Here is an 8,027-nt window from a genome sequence, read left to right as displayed (position 1 = left end):
GTGTAAAAGGTGGACTCTGTCTGCCGTAATGTGTATAAAAGGGCACGCTGTCTGCTGTAATGTATAAAAAGGGGACGCTGTCTGCCATAATGTGTAAAAAGGGGGACTGTCTGCCGTAATGTGTAAAAGGGGCTCTACCTGGTATAGTGGCGCGACTGTGCGGCGTAATTTGAATAATGGAAACTACTGTGCACCATAGTATGAATTGGTATTATTTTGTGGCCACACCCCATCCCCATGAAGCCAAGCCCACATATTTTTTATGCGTGCCTACGACGCGCCCTGCCCCTATTTTACGTAGGGGGGCGCCAATGCCGTTTCTTGCACACAGCGCTAAAATGCCTAGTTACGGCACTGCTAAAAGGCACTCTCTGCCAAGTCAAGGGTGGGTTGCAGGGGCCCCAGAGATATTGGTGTACCGGGCCCCAAGGTTGCTGTTGCCGGCCCTGCCTACCCTTGCCCTTGTTATCTGACCTACCACGTCTGTTATGTGATATCAGTGTTTGGTACTCATACTATGAACACTATGTAGACAAAAGTGATTGTACACTGACAGCAAATAGATCAACAAGATTTTATCGACATCAGTAATTCTGTAGACACCCTTCTTGGCAAACTGTCCACAAGTTCCTGGACAACAGCAGGCGGTATGTTTGCCATTGCGCCTAATGTACAGTGACCAACTGAAGGACAAGTCAGCCTACTGTAGAACGCAACCCAATTCGTCCCAGAGGTTCTCAGTGGGTTAAGATCTGTACTCTTAGCTGGCCAGTCCATCTGGGTTACCAAATTTTCTGTATACCAGTCCAGCGTCACCCTGGAAACATGACATTGTGCCTACTGCAGGAGCACACCATTGCGCGTGCACGTTGAGGGTGGGGGGATTGGGGTCAGTCACTTTTATATACATAGTGTACTTATTCATTGGTCTCCTATTGTGAATGGCATTTATGCTCTGATATCCTGTTACTGTACTGATTTCTGTGTACACATTGTACAAAGCTGTGTATACTTTGTAGTGCGGCATAAATACAAATTGATAATAATAATAATAATAATAATAATAATAATATGAACTTATTCACATCTGGGTCACTTAAAATTGGTCTAATCAGGGTGTACAAAATGTCAAGAGGTAATTAAGTGTGTTGGCTGAAGAAAATAATTAATTGATTCAGGAATAAAATTAAACAAAATAGCACAGAAGGTGGAGCAGGATAACTGGAGGCTGTATAAGCCCGTAGGCTGTTAAAGATTGAGGTTTGGATTTGTAGCTGCATTCATGGCAGTTTGGGAGTTTGGCAGAGGTGTAACTAAGGGGGGTCGAGCAGGGCACATGCTCTGGGTGCCTTGGCAGGCCCAGTAGAGGGGGCGCTGGCGGCGGCCAGGGCATCATGACCATTTGCCCCTGTTACTGTTGCTCTGCCCCGGGCCCGGACCGTCCCCCATTCCGCTGCTATGTGATGATGTGAGGGGAGGAGAGCGCAGCGCCTCTCCTGCCCCTCAATGTGCTCAGTGTCTGGTCTCCACTCTCTGACAGCGGCGGGGCGAGTCTATCTGGTTACATTTGTTAGCCAATCAGAGTTCGCAGACCGGCTCCTGATTGGCTGCCGGTCCACCAGCTCTGATAACGAAGCGGCGCCAAGATACCCACGGCCGGCAGCTGGAGACCGGACTTCATGGTGCATTGAGGCCGGGCAGGAGAGGCGCTGCGCTCTCCTCCCCTCACATTATCACATAGCAGCGACCAGCGGAGAGTGGGAGCGGCGGGGGGGGCGACGACACACACAATGTGTATCTGGCAGTGGCACTGTGGGGTCATGTGTATCTGGCAGTGGCACTGTGGTGAAATGTGTATCTGGCAGTGGCACTGTGGGGCAATGTGTACATCACTGTGGGGCAATGTGTGTCTGGCAGTGGCTCTATGGGGCAATGTGTATCTCTGTGGGGCAATGTGTATCTGGCAGTGGCACTGTGGGGCTATGTGTATCTCTGTGGGCAATGTGTATCTGGCAGTGGCACTGTGGGGCAATGTGTATCTCTGTGGGGCAATGTGTATCTGGCAATGTGTATCTGGCACTGTGGGGCAATGTGTATCTGGCAGTGTGTATCTGGCATTGTGGGGCAATGTGTATCTGGCAGTGTGTATCTGGCATTGTGGGGCAATATGTATCTCTGTGGGGCAATGTGTATCTGGCACTGTGGGGTAATATGTATCTCTGTGGGGAAATGTGTATCTTGCACTGAGGGGTAATATGTATCTGGCACTGTGGGGGCATATATGTATCTGGCACTGTGGAGGCAATATGTATCTGGCACTGTGGGGGCATATATGTATCTGGCACTGTGGGGGCAATATGTATCTGGCACTGTGGGGTAATGTGTATCTGGCACTGTGTTTACTGTGTAAAAAGGGAGCTCTGCCTGCGTACTGTATAAAATGGGGACTGTCTGCGTACTGTGTAAAAAGGGGACATGCCTGCGTACTATGTAAATAAGGGACTCTGCCTGCGTACTGTGTAAATAAGGGACTCTGCCTGCGTACTGTGTAAATAGGGGACACTACTGTCGTAATGTGCAAAAAAGACGACACAAGGGGTAGGTGATAGTGTGCTGAGAGACGACACAAGGGGAGGTGATAGTGTGCTGAGAGGCAACACAGGGGGTAGGTGATAATCATGTTGACACGCACCATTTTCAGTGACCACGCCCCTTCTGTTATGTGACCACGCCCCTTCTTATGTGTGACCATGCCCATTTTTTACGGCGTGCGCTCATACTTGAGTTTATACATATTTTTTTATTATTATTTTTTTTTGGGGGGGGGCTTCACTCTTCGTCTTGCCCTGGGATCCAAAAACCCAAGTTACGCCTCTGGAGTTTGGTAAGGGTAATATTTGGATACAAGGTAGGCTGTTGTATTGTAAAGGCCAATGGAGAAGAAGCAGGGTAGGGAGAGTATTGGAAGGTATATATACTGTAGGATTGCTTGTAGGGTTTTGGCCTTTTGGCTTCAATGAATTGACCACTCAAACATTTGTGTTTTTTTTTATATGCACAATAATTTTGTTGATATTTGCAAACTTTATTAGTCGCAGACGGACACAGCCATGTGAATCTATGCAGCAGGCAGTGATACGTAGTCCTGGACACCAACCTGTGGGGGCTTTAGTGATGAGGTAAGAGTAGGAATAGGAGATCTACATGACCTGGACGCAGGGAGGGTGTCTGGCATCTTTATCAGTTTATTGTTGTTTTTGGCGGGACCTGATTGCTTTGTGCATACTTTCTTAGCCACCTCTTTCCCCAAATATTGTCTCCTGGTTTTTTTTATTGTAGCATGAGGCCTGAGATTGGGGTTTGAGCATGGGCAGAAGGAAGAACATCAGCAACTAGGCATTTTAATAAGGGTGTGGTATACAAGTTAGACAGTCATTAGGTCGACAGTCAAAAGTCCGACAGGGTCAAAAGTCCGAAGCCAAAAACAGTCGGCAGTCAAAATGTCAACAGGGACAAAATGTCAACAGAAAAAAAAATTCTTACTGTTATATTGTGTTTAATTCCCCCCCCTCCCCCCACAATTTGTTGAAATTTGCTCACTCGCCACACGGTTAGTAGAGGTCTGTGACATGGATAGTAAATGAAAAAAAATAAAAAAATTAGTCTGTGTCATGGATAGTAAATAATTTTTTTTTTTTAAAAACATGAAAAATCTATAAAAAAAATGTGTCAACCTTTTGACCATGTCGACCTTTTAACTGTCGGACTTTTGACCGTCAATCATATAGTGTCAACCTAATGACTGACTATTTTTTAACTGTCTATCAACTGACTCCCATTTAATAAAATACTCTAAACAACTTCATCTGATAACTATACTAAAATGAACTGTCCGTTAGCACAAACTCAGAATAGATGGCAAATACTGGAATGGGTGAATTTGATATTTCATTGAAGACTGAGCAGCAGAGCAAATATGTCAGAGGCTATGTACACTTTTCTGGCCATTGCTATAGGTCACGATTCATTTTCAAAAGTTTGACTTTTGCCTACAAGAAATAGATTAGAAGAACATTGAAATTAACCAGACAATGCATTCATACAGTAGGCAGTAATGACTACATGCTTAGCAATAATTACACTTTAAATCTAACCTTTAATGCTGGCTTAGATATATTTGAACAGTATAATTACGGTATGTTAGAGGGTTTTATAAAAAGTTTTCTTATCATACAGTATTCATGAGAAGCACCTTGCACTGGTAGCCAGAAATCTGTTATCTTCAGGAAGACCAGCTGCTTTCCTATGTGCATAAACACAGTCTCCTAGCCAAATTCATATGTTGTGTTCTCTCCGTGTTTACTTTGTTTAGTACAAGCAGATGTGAAGGATAGCATTGCAAATTCATAATCCATCTCCTCAATGCATGGTATAGCACTGTTTAATAATGACTCGGGGCAATGTGCGAGGTGGGAAATAGGAAACGTTACATCAGCCAACTCACTGCAAACCAGCAGGCAAATTCTTTTTTTTTTTTCAAACTTCAATTTTTGTCAAGCTTTGAAATATATTCCTGGCATAGTGCATGGTATATGACATTCTGCAACTCAATATTCTACACGAATAATAGAAAAGAAAATATGAAACAATGTGGCTAGAGATAAAATCTCGCAAGACCAGTATTGGATTGAGGGCAACGCAAAGGCCACGTTGCAGTTTGACCTTCTTATAAGCAGACAGCACATTCACACAAAGACCAAAATGAAAGATTTTATTACATATGCTGCATTATCCTTCATCAATCTCCCGTAAAGGAAACAGCGCACAACAGCCCTTTGTTCCCAGAGGAGATGGCTACCAGCTTCCTGTAGTGGATAATTTATTTGCTGCAAATGCAGTGATCCAAATTCATCTGTTTTTTTGTGAATCCACTTAAAGTGTAGGGCGTGTAATGGTCTCTATTTCCACTCAGCCAATTATTATGAACGTGGAATGTCCTTGTATGTTATCATTTATCCTCAGAGGATTCTGAGGAGATCTGAATCTACATATGCTGGATGGCCAGTGCTTCATTTGGATTGCTCAAAGTTTTGATGTTTTTGAATGTTCCACATTTGATGCCGCCCCCCAACAACCAAGTTAATATAATATATTGGTGCTATGGAATCTGCTGGACTGGTATAAATGAATGTTAAATAAAAATTGATAATAAATGTGGAAAATAATTATATCAGGAGCTGTTTATCCAGTAGGTCCAACCACTTTATACTTCCCTATGGGCAGTGCCAGATTAAGGTTCTCAAGGGCCTGGAGCTGAAATTTCTGAAGGGCCTATTGTGTGATCAGTGATGTATATATATTTTGTGTGTGTGTGTGTGTGTGTGTGTGTGTGTGTGTGAGTGTGCGTGCGTGCGCGCGCGCGCATTTATGTATGTATGCATATGTTTGAAAAGTAGAAAACTCTCAGCACTTAAATGTACAATTATCTCCAAAAAATCAATTATTGAAACAAACAAAAACACACACAGAAAACAGAAAAATTCCAAAAATGAAAATCAGATAAAGCAAATGTGAACACACTCCTGTCTTCAAAATGGGTGGTCCCAGTGGCAAACGCAGGATTTTGAAAGGGGGGTTTCCAAATAATTGGTTACAGACCAATGAAGAAAATTTGTAACCAGATTAAGCCTGCAACATTCACTTTATTGTGTACTTCAAGTTGCTCATGTACCCCCCCACCTCTCCAAAGAGAGGACATCCACCATGATCACACACAACCACCCCAGCAGCATCCCCACCACTCAACACCATGATCACACACCACGCCAGAGCAGCACCCCCACCCATCCACACCATGATCACACATGCCACCCCTCCACACCATGATCACAGACCACCCACCAGCAGCACCCCCACCCCTCCACACCATGATCACACACCACCCCCCAGCAGCACCCCCACCCCTCCATAGACAGCTCAGGCACCATGATCATCTCCCCAAGGAGAGCCCACCCTTCTGCCCCTGGAATATTGTGTCTGCCAGCCCCGGACGCATATTGAGTCAGTGCCCTGGTGGGGAGTAGACACAACACAGCGCCACTGCCATGAGCTTCTCACCTCTCACTGTGCACCAACGCATACTTGTCAGCAGCCAGCCTCTCAGACTCTCACTGTGCACCAGGTTACTGGAGGCAGCTGCTGCAGCACACAGGAAGTCACACTCCGGTGGTTGTAATGTATTTTTTTTTTAAATCGCCAGCTGCTGCACGATAGATCGGAGCCCCGGGGGGGGTTCTGCGTACTCAGAAACCCCCCTGTGTGCGCTTATGGGTCATCATCCTTAGTCTAGGATCAAAATCTACAAACAACAAAAGAGGACAATGTGCCAAAGAGTGCAGTATGTAACTGAAAAATTGTGTAAATCCGTACATACTAGTCCTCTTTTGTTATTTATATTATATATATATATATATATATATATATATGTGTATAGACCTCCAATTCAGTCGGCACTCAATATCTTATAAGCATCATCCCCCAGTGCCTGAGTCCTAGAGCATATACAGATCCAAAGTCGGAAATAAATGGCACTCACGGGGTATTTCAAAGAAAACACACTGGTATATATTTTGAGGTTTCGGAGCTCCCGCTCCTTCTTCCAGAAAACACCAGAACAAACATGTATACAACACTTACCCCTTGATATACACGATCCATAGATGCCACGCCGCTCTCAGACACACCGGAGCTCCTGGTCCACCTCAGATGACGCATTTCTGGGAGCAGGCTTCCAGGTTTTACCATGGCAGCACCACGGCTATCTCTCCAACCCGGGGCTCACCATAGCAACCGGACTCCGGGACGCCCTATGAGAACAACAGAGCAGAGCTGAATCACAGCAGTCCCCACATAAATATAAATGAATAAAAAATTACAAACATGTGCAAGAAGATAAGTATACCATATAGAGAGCCCACTGTAGAAAACATTTAGCAGCATACAGGAAAAAAAAAATGACACAAATACACCAACAGCAATAGTACCCTGTTATGAAGGAAAAAAAGACTAATCAAAACCTCAACTTAAACAAATATAATTTACGAATATATGGAAATTACATAATACTGTTGCAATTTATTTTCTCATTCAGCCCCTGGGGCTGAATAAGATTAAGTCTACAGATCCATCTGGATTCAGCTAGAAGCAACGCCTTACCACGATCTCCACCACTTGGAGATTCTGGCATATGATCTATAATAAAATATCTAAGTGCAGCTAACTGATTACTTTTATCCTTAAAATGGCGCGCCACTGACTGATTGATGGTCCTTCGCAGAGAGCGATAAATCAATGCTAGAACGGTGAAGCGCCATGCGATCTCTAAACTTGTGGGTGGTCTGTTCCACATAGAACAGACCACAAGGACAGAAAATTACATAAACTACATGAGTGGTCTTACATGTAAGTACATGGCGGATGTCAAACATCTTACTAGAGTGAGGATGTTTAAAGCTTCTACAAGGACTCATGTATTGACATGTTCCACAATTATGACATCTGTAGCACACTGGTGATTTGGTACATACATTTGGGGGTTTAGGAATACCACGGCCAAAGATATCTGTTATTACAAGTCTATCTCTGACATTACACATTTTCGCTTCAATGCAGCCATAGGTCTACTGTCATTAAAACACATTAGTTCCTTGTCTGATTTTGCTATGGGCCAAAGTGCCATGGTGGCTTGTTTGATAATTGGACTGGCCACAGAGTAAGTACTCACCCATGGAATAGCATTACTGTCTTCATATGTAGATGGTTCCAACAATTGCTATCTAGGCATTCTAAGTACATGCTGTTTCTGTGACTGGAGTGTTTTAAGATCATAACCTCTCGCTGTAAATTTTCTAATCAACACATCTAAGCAATCAGATATTATAGACTTATCACTTATAATCCTCGCCACCCTCATCATCTGTGACAGGGGAAGACCTCGTTTCAGAGTAGGAGGGTGATGACTACCAGCC

The 8,027-nt window shown here is 44.0% G+C and overlaps 1 long non-coding RNA gene across 1 annotated transcript; it reads right to left on the bottom strand.

Annotated features, from left to right (window-relative positions):
- Positions 1–3,931: 3,931 nt before the first annotated feature.
- On the bottom strand, positions 3,932–6,856 carry LOC134911816 (uncharacterized). The gene is made up of 2 exons (XR_010176865.1): positions 6,697–6,856; positions 3,932–4,049 (listed from the first exon to the last, which is right to left on the bottom strand). It is a non-coding gene; the product is annotated as an uncharacterized LOC134911816 (long non-coding RNA).
- Between the last annotated feature and the right edge of the window lie 1,171 nt (positions 6,857–8,027).

Source organism: Pseudophryne corroboree, chromosome 4, assembly GCF_028390025.1.
Source record: "Pseudophryne corroboree isolate aPseCor3 chromosome 4, aPseCor3.hap2, whole genome shotgun sequence".
Lineage (NCBI taxonomy): Eukaryota > Metazoa > Chordata > Amphibia > Anura > Myobatrachidae > Pseudophryne > Pseudophryne corroboree.
Note: the sequence above shows the minus strand (reverse complement) of the source record. Positions and strands in the feature narration are given on the sequence as shown.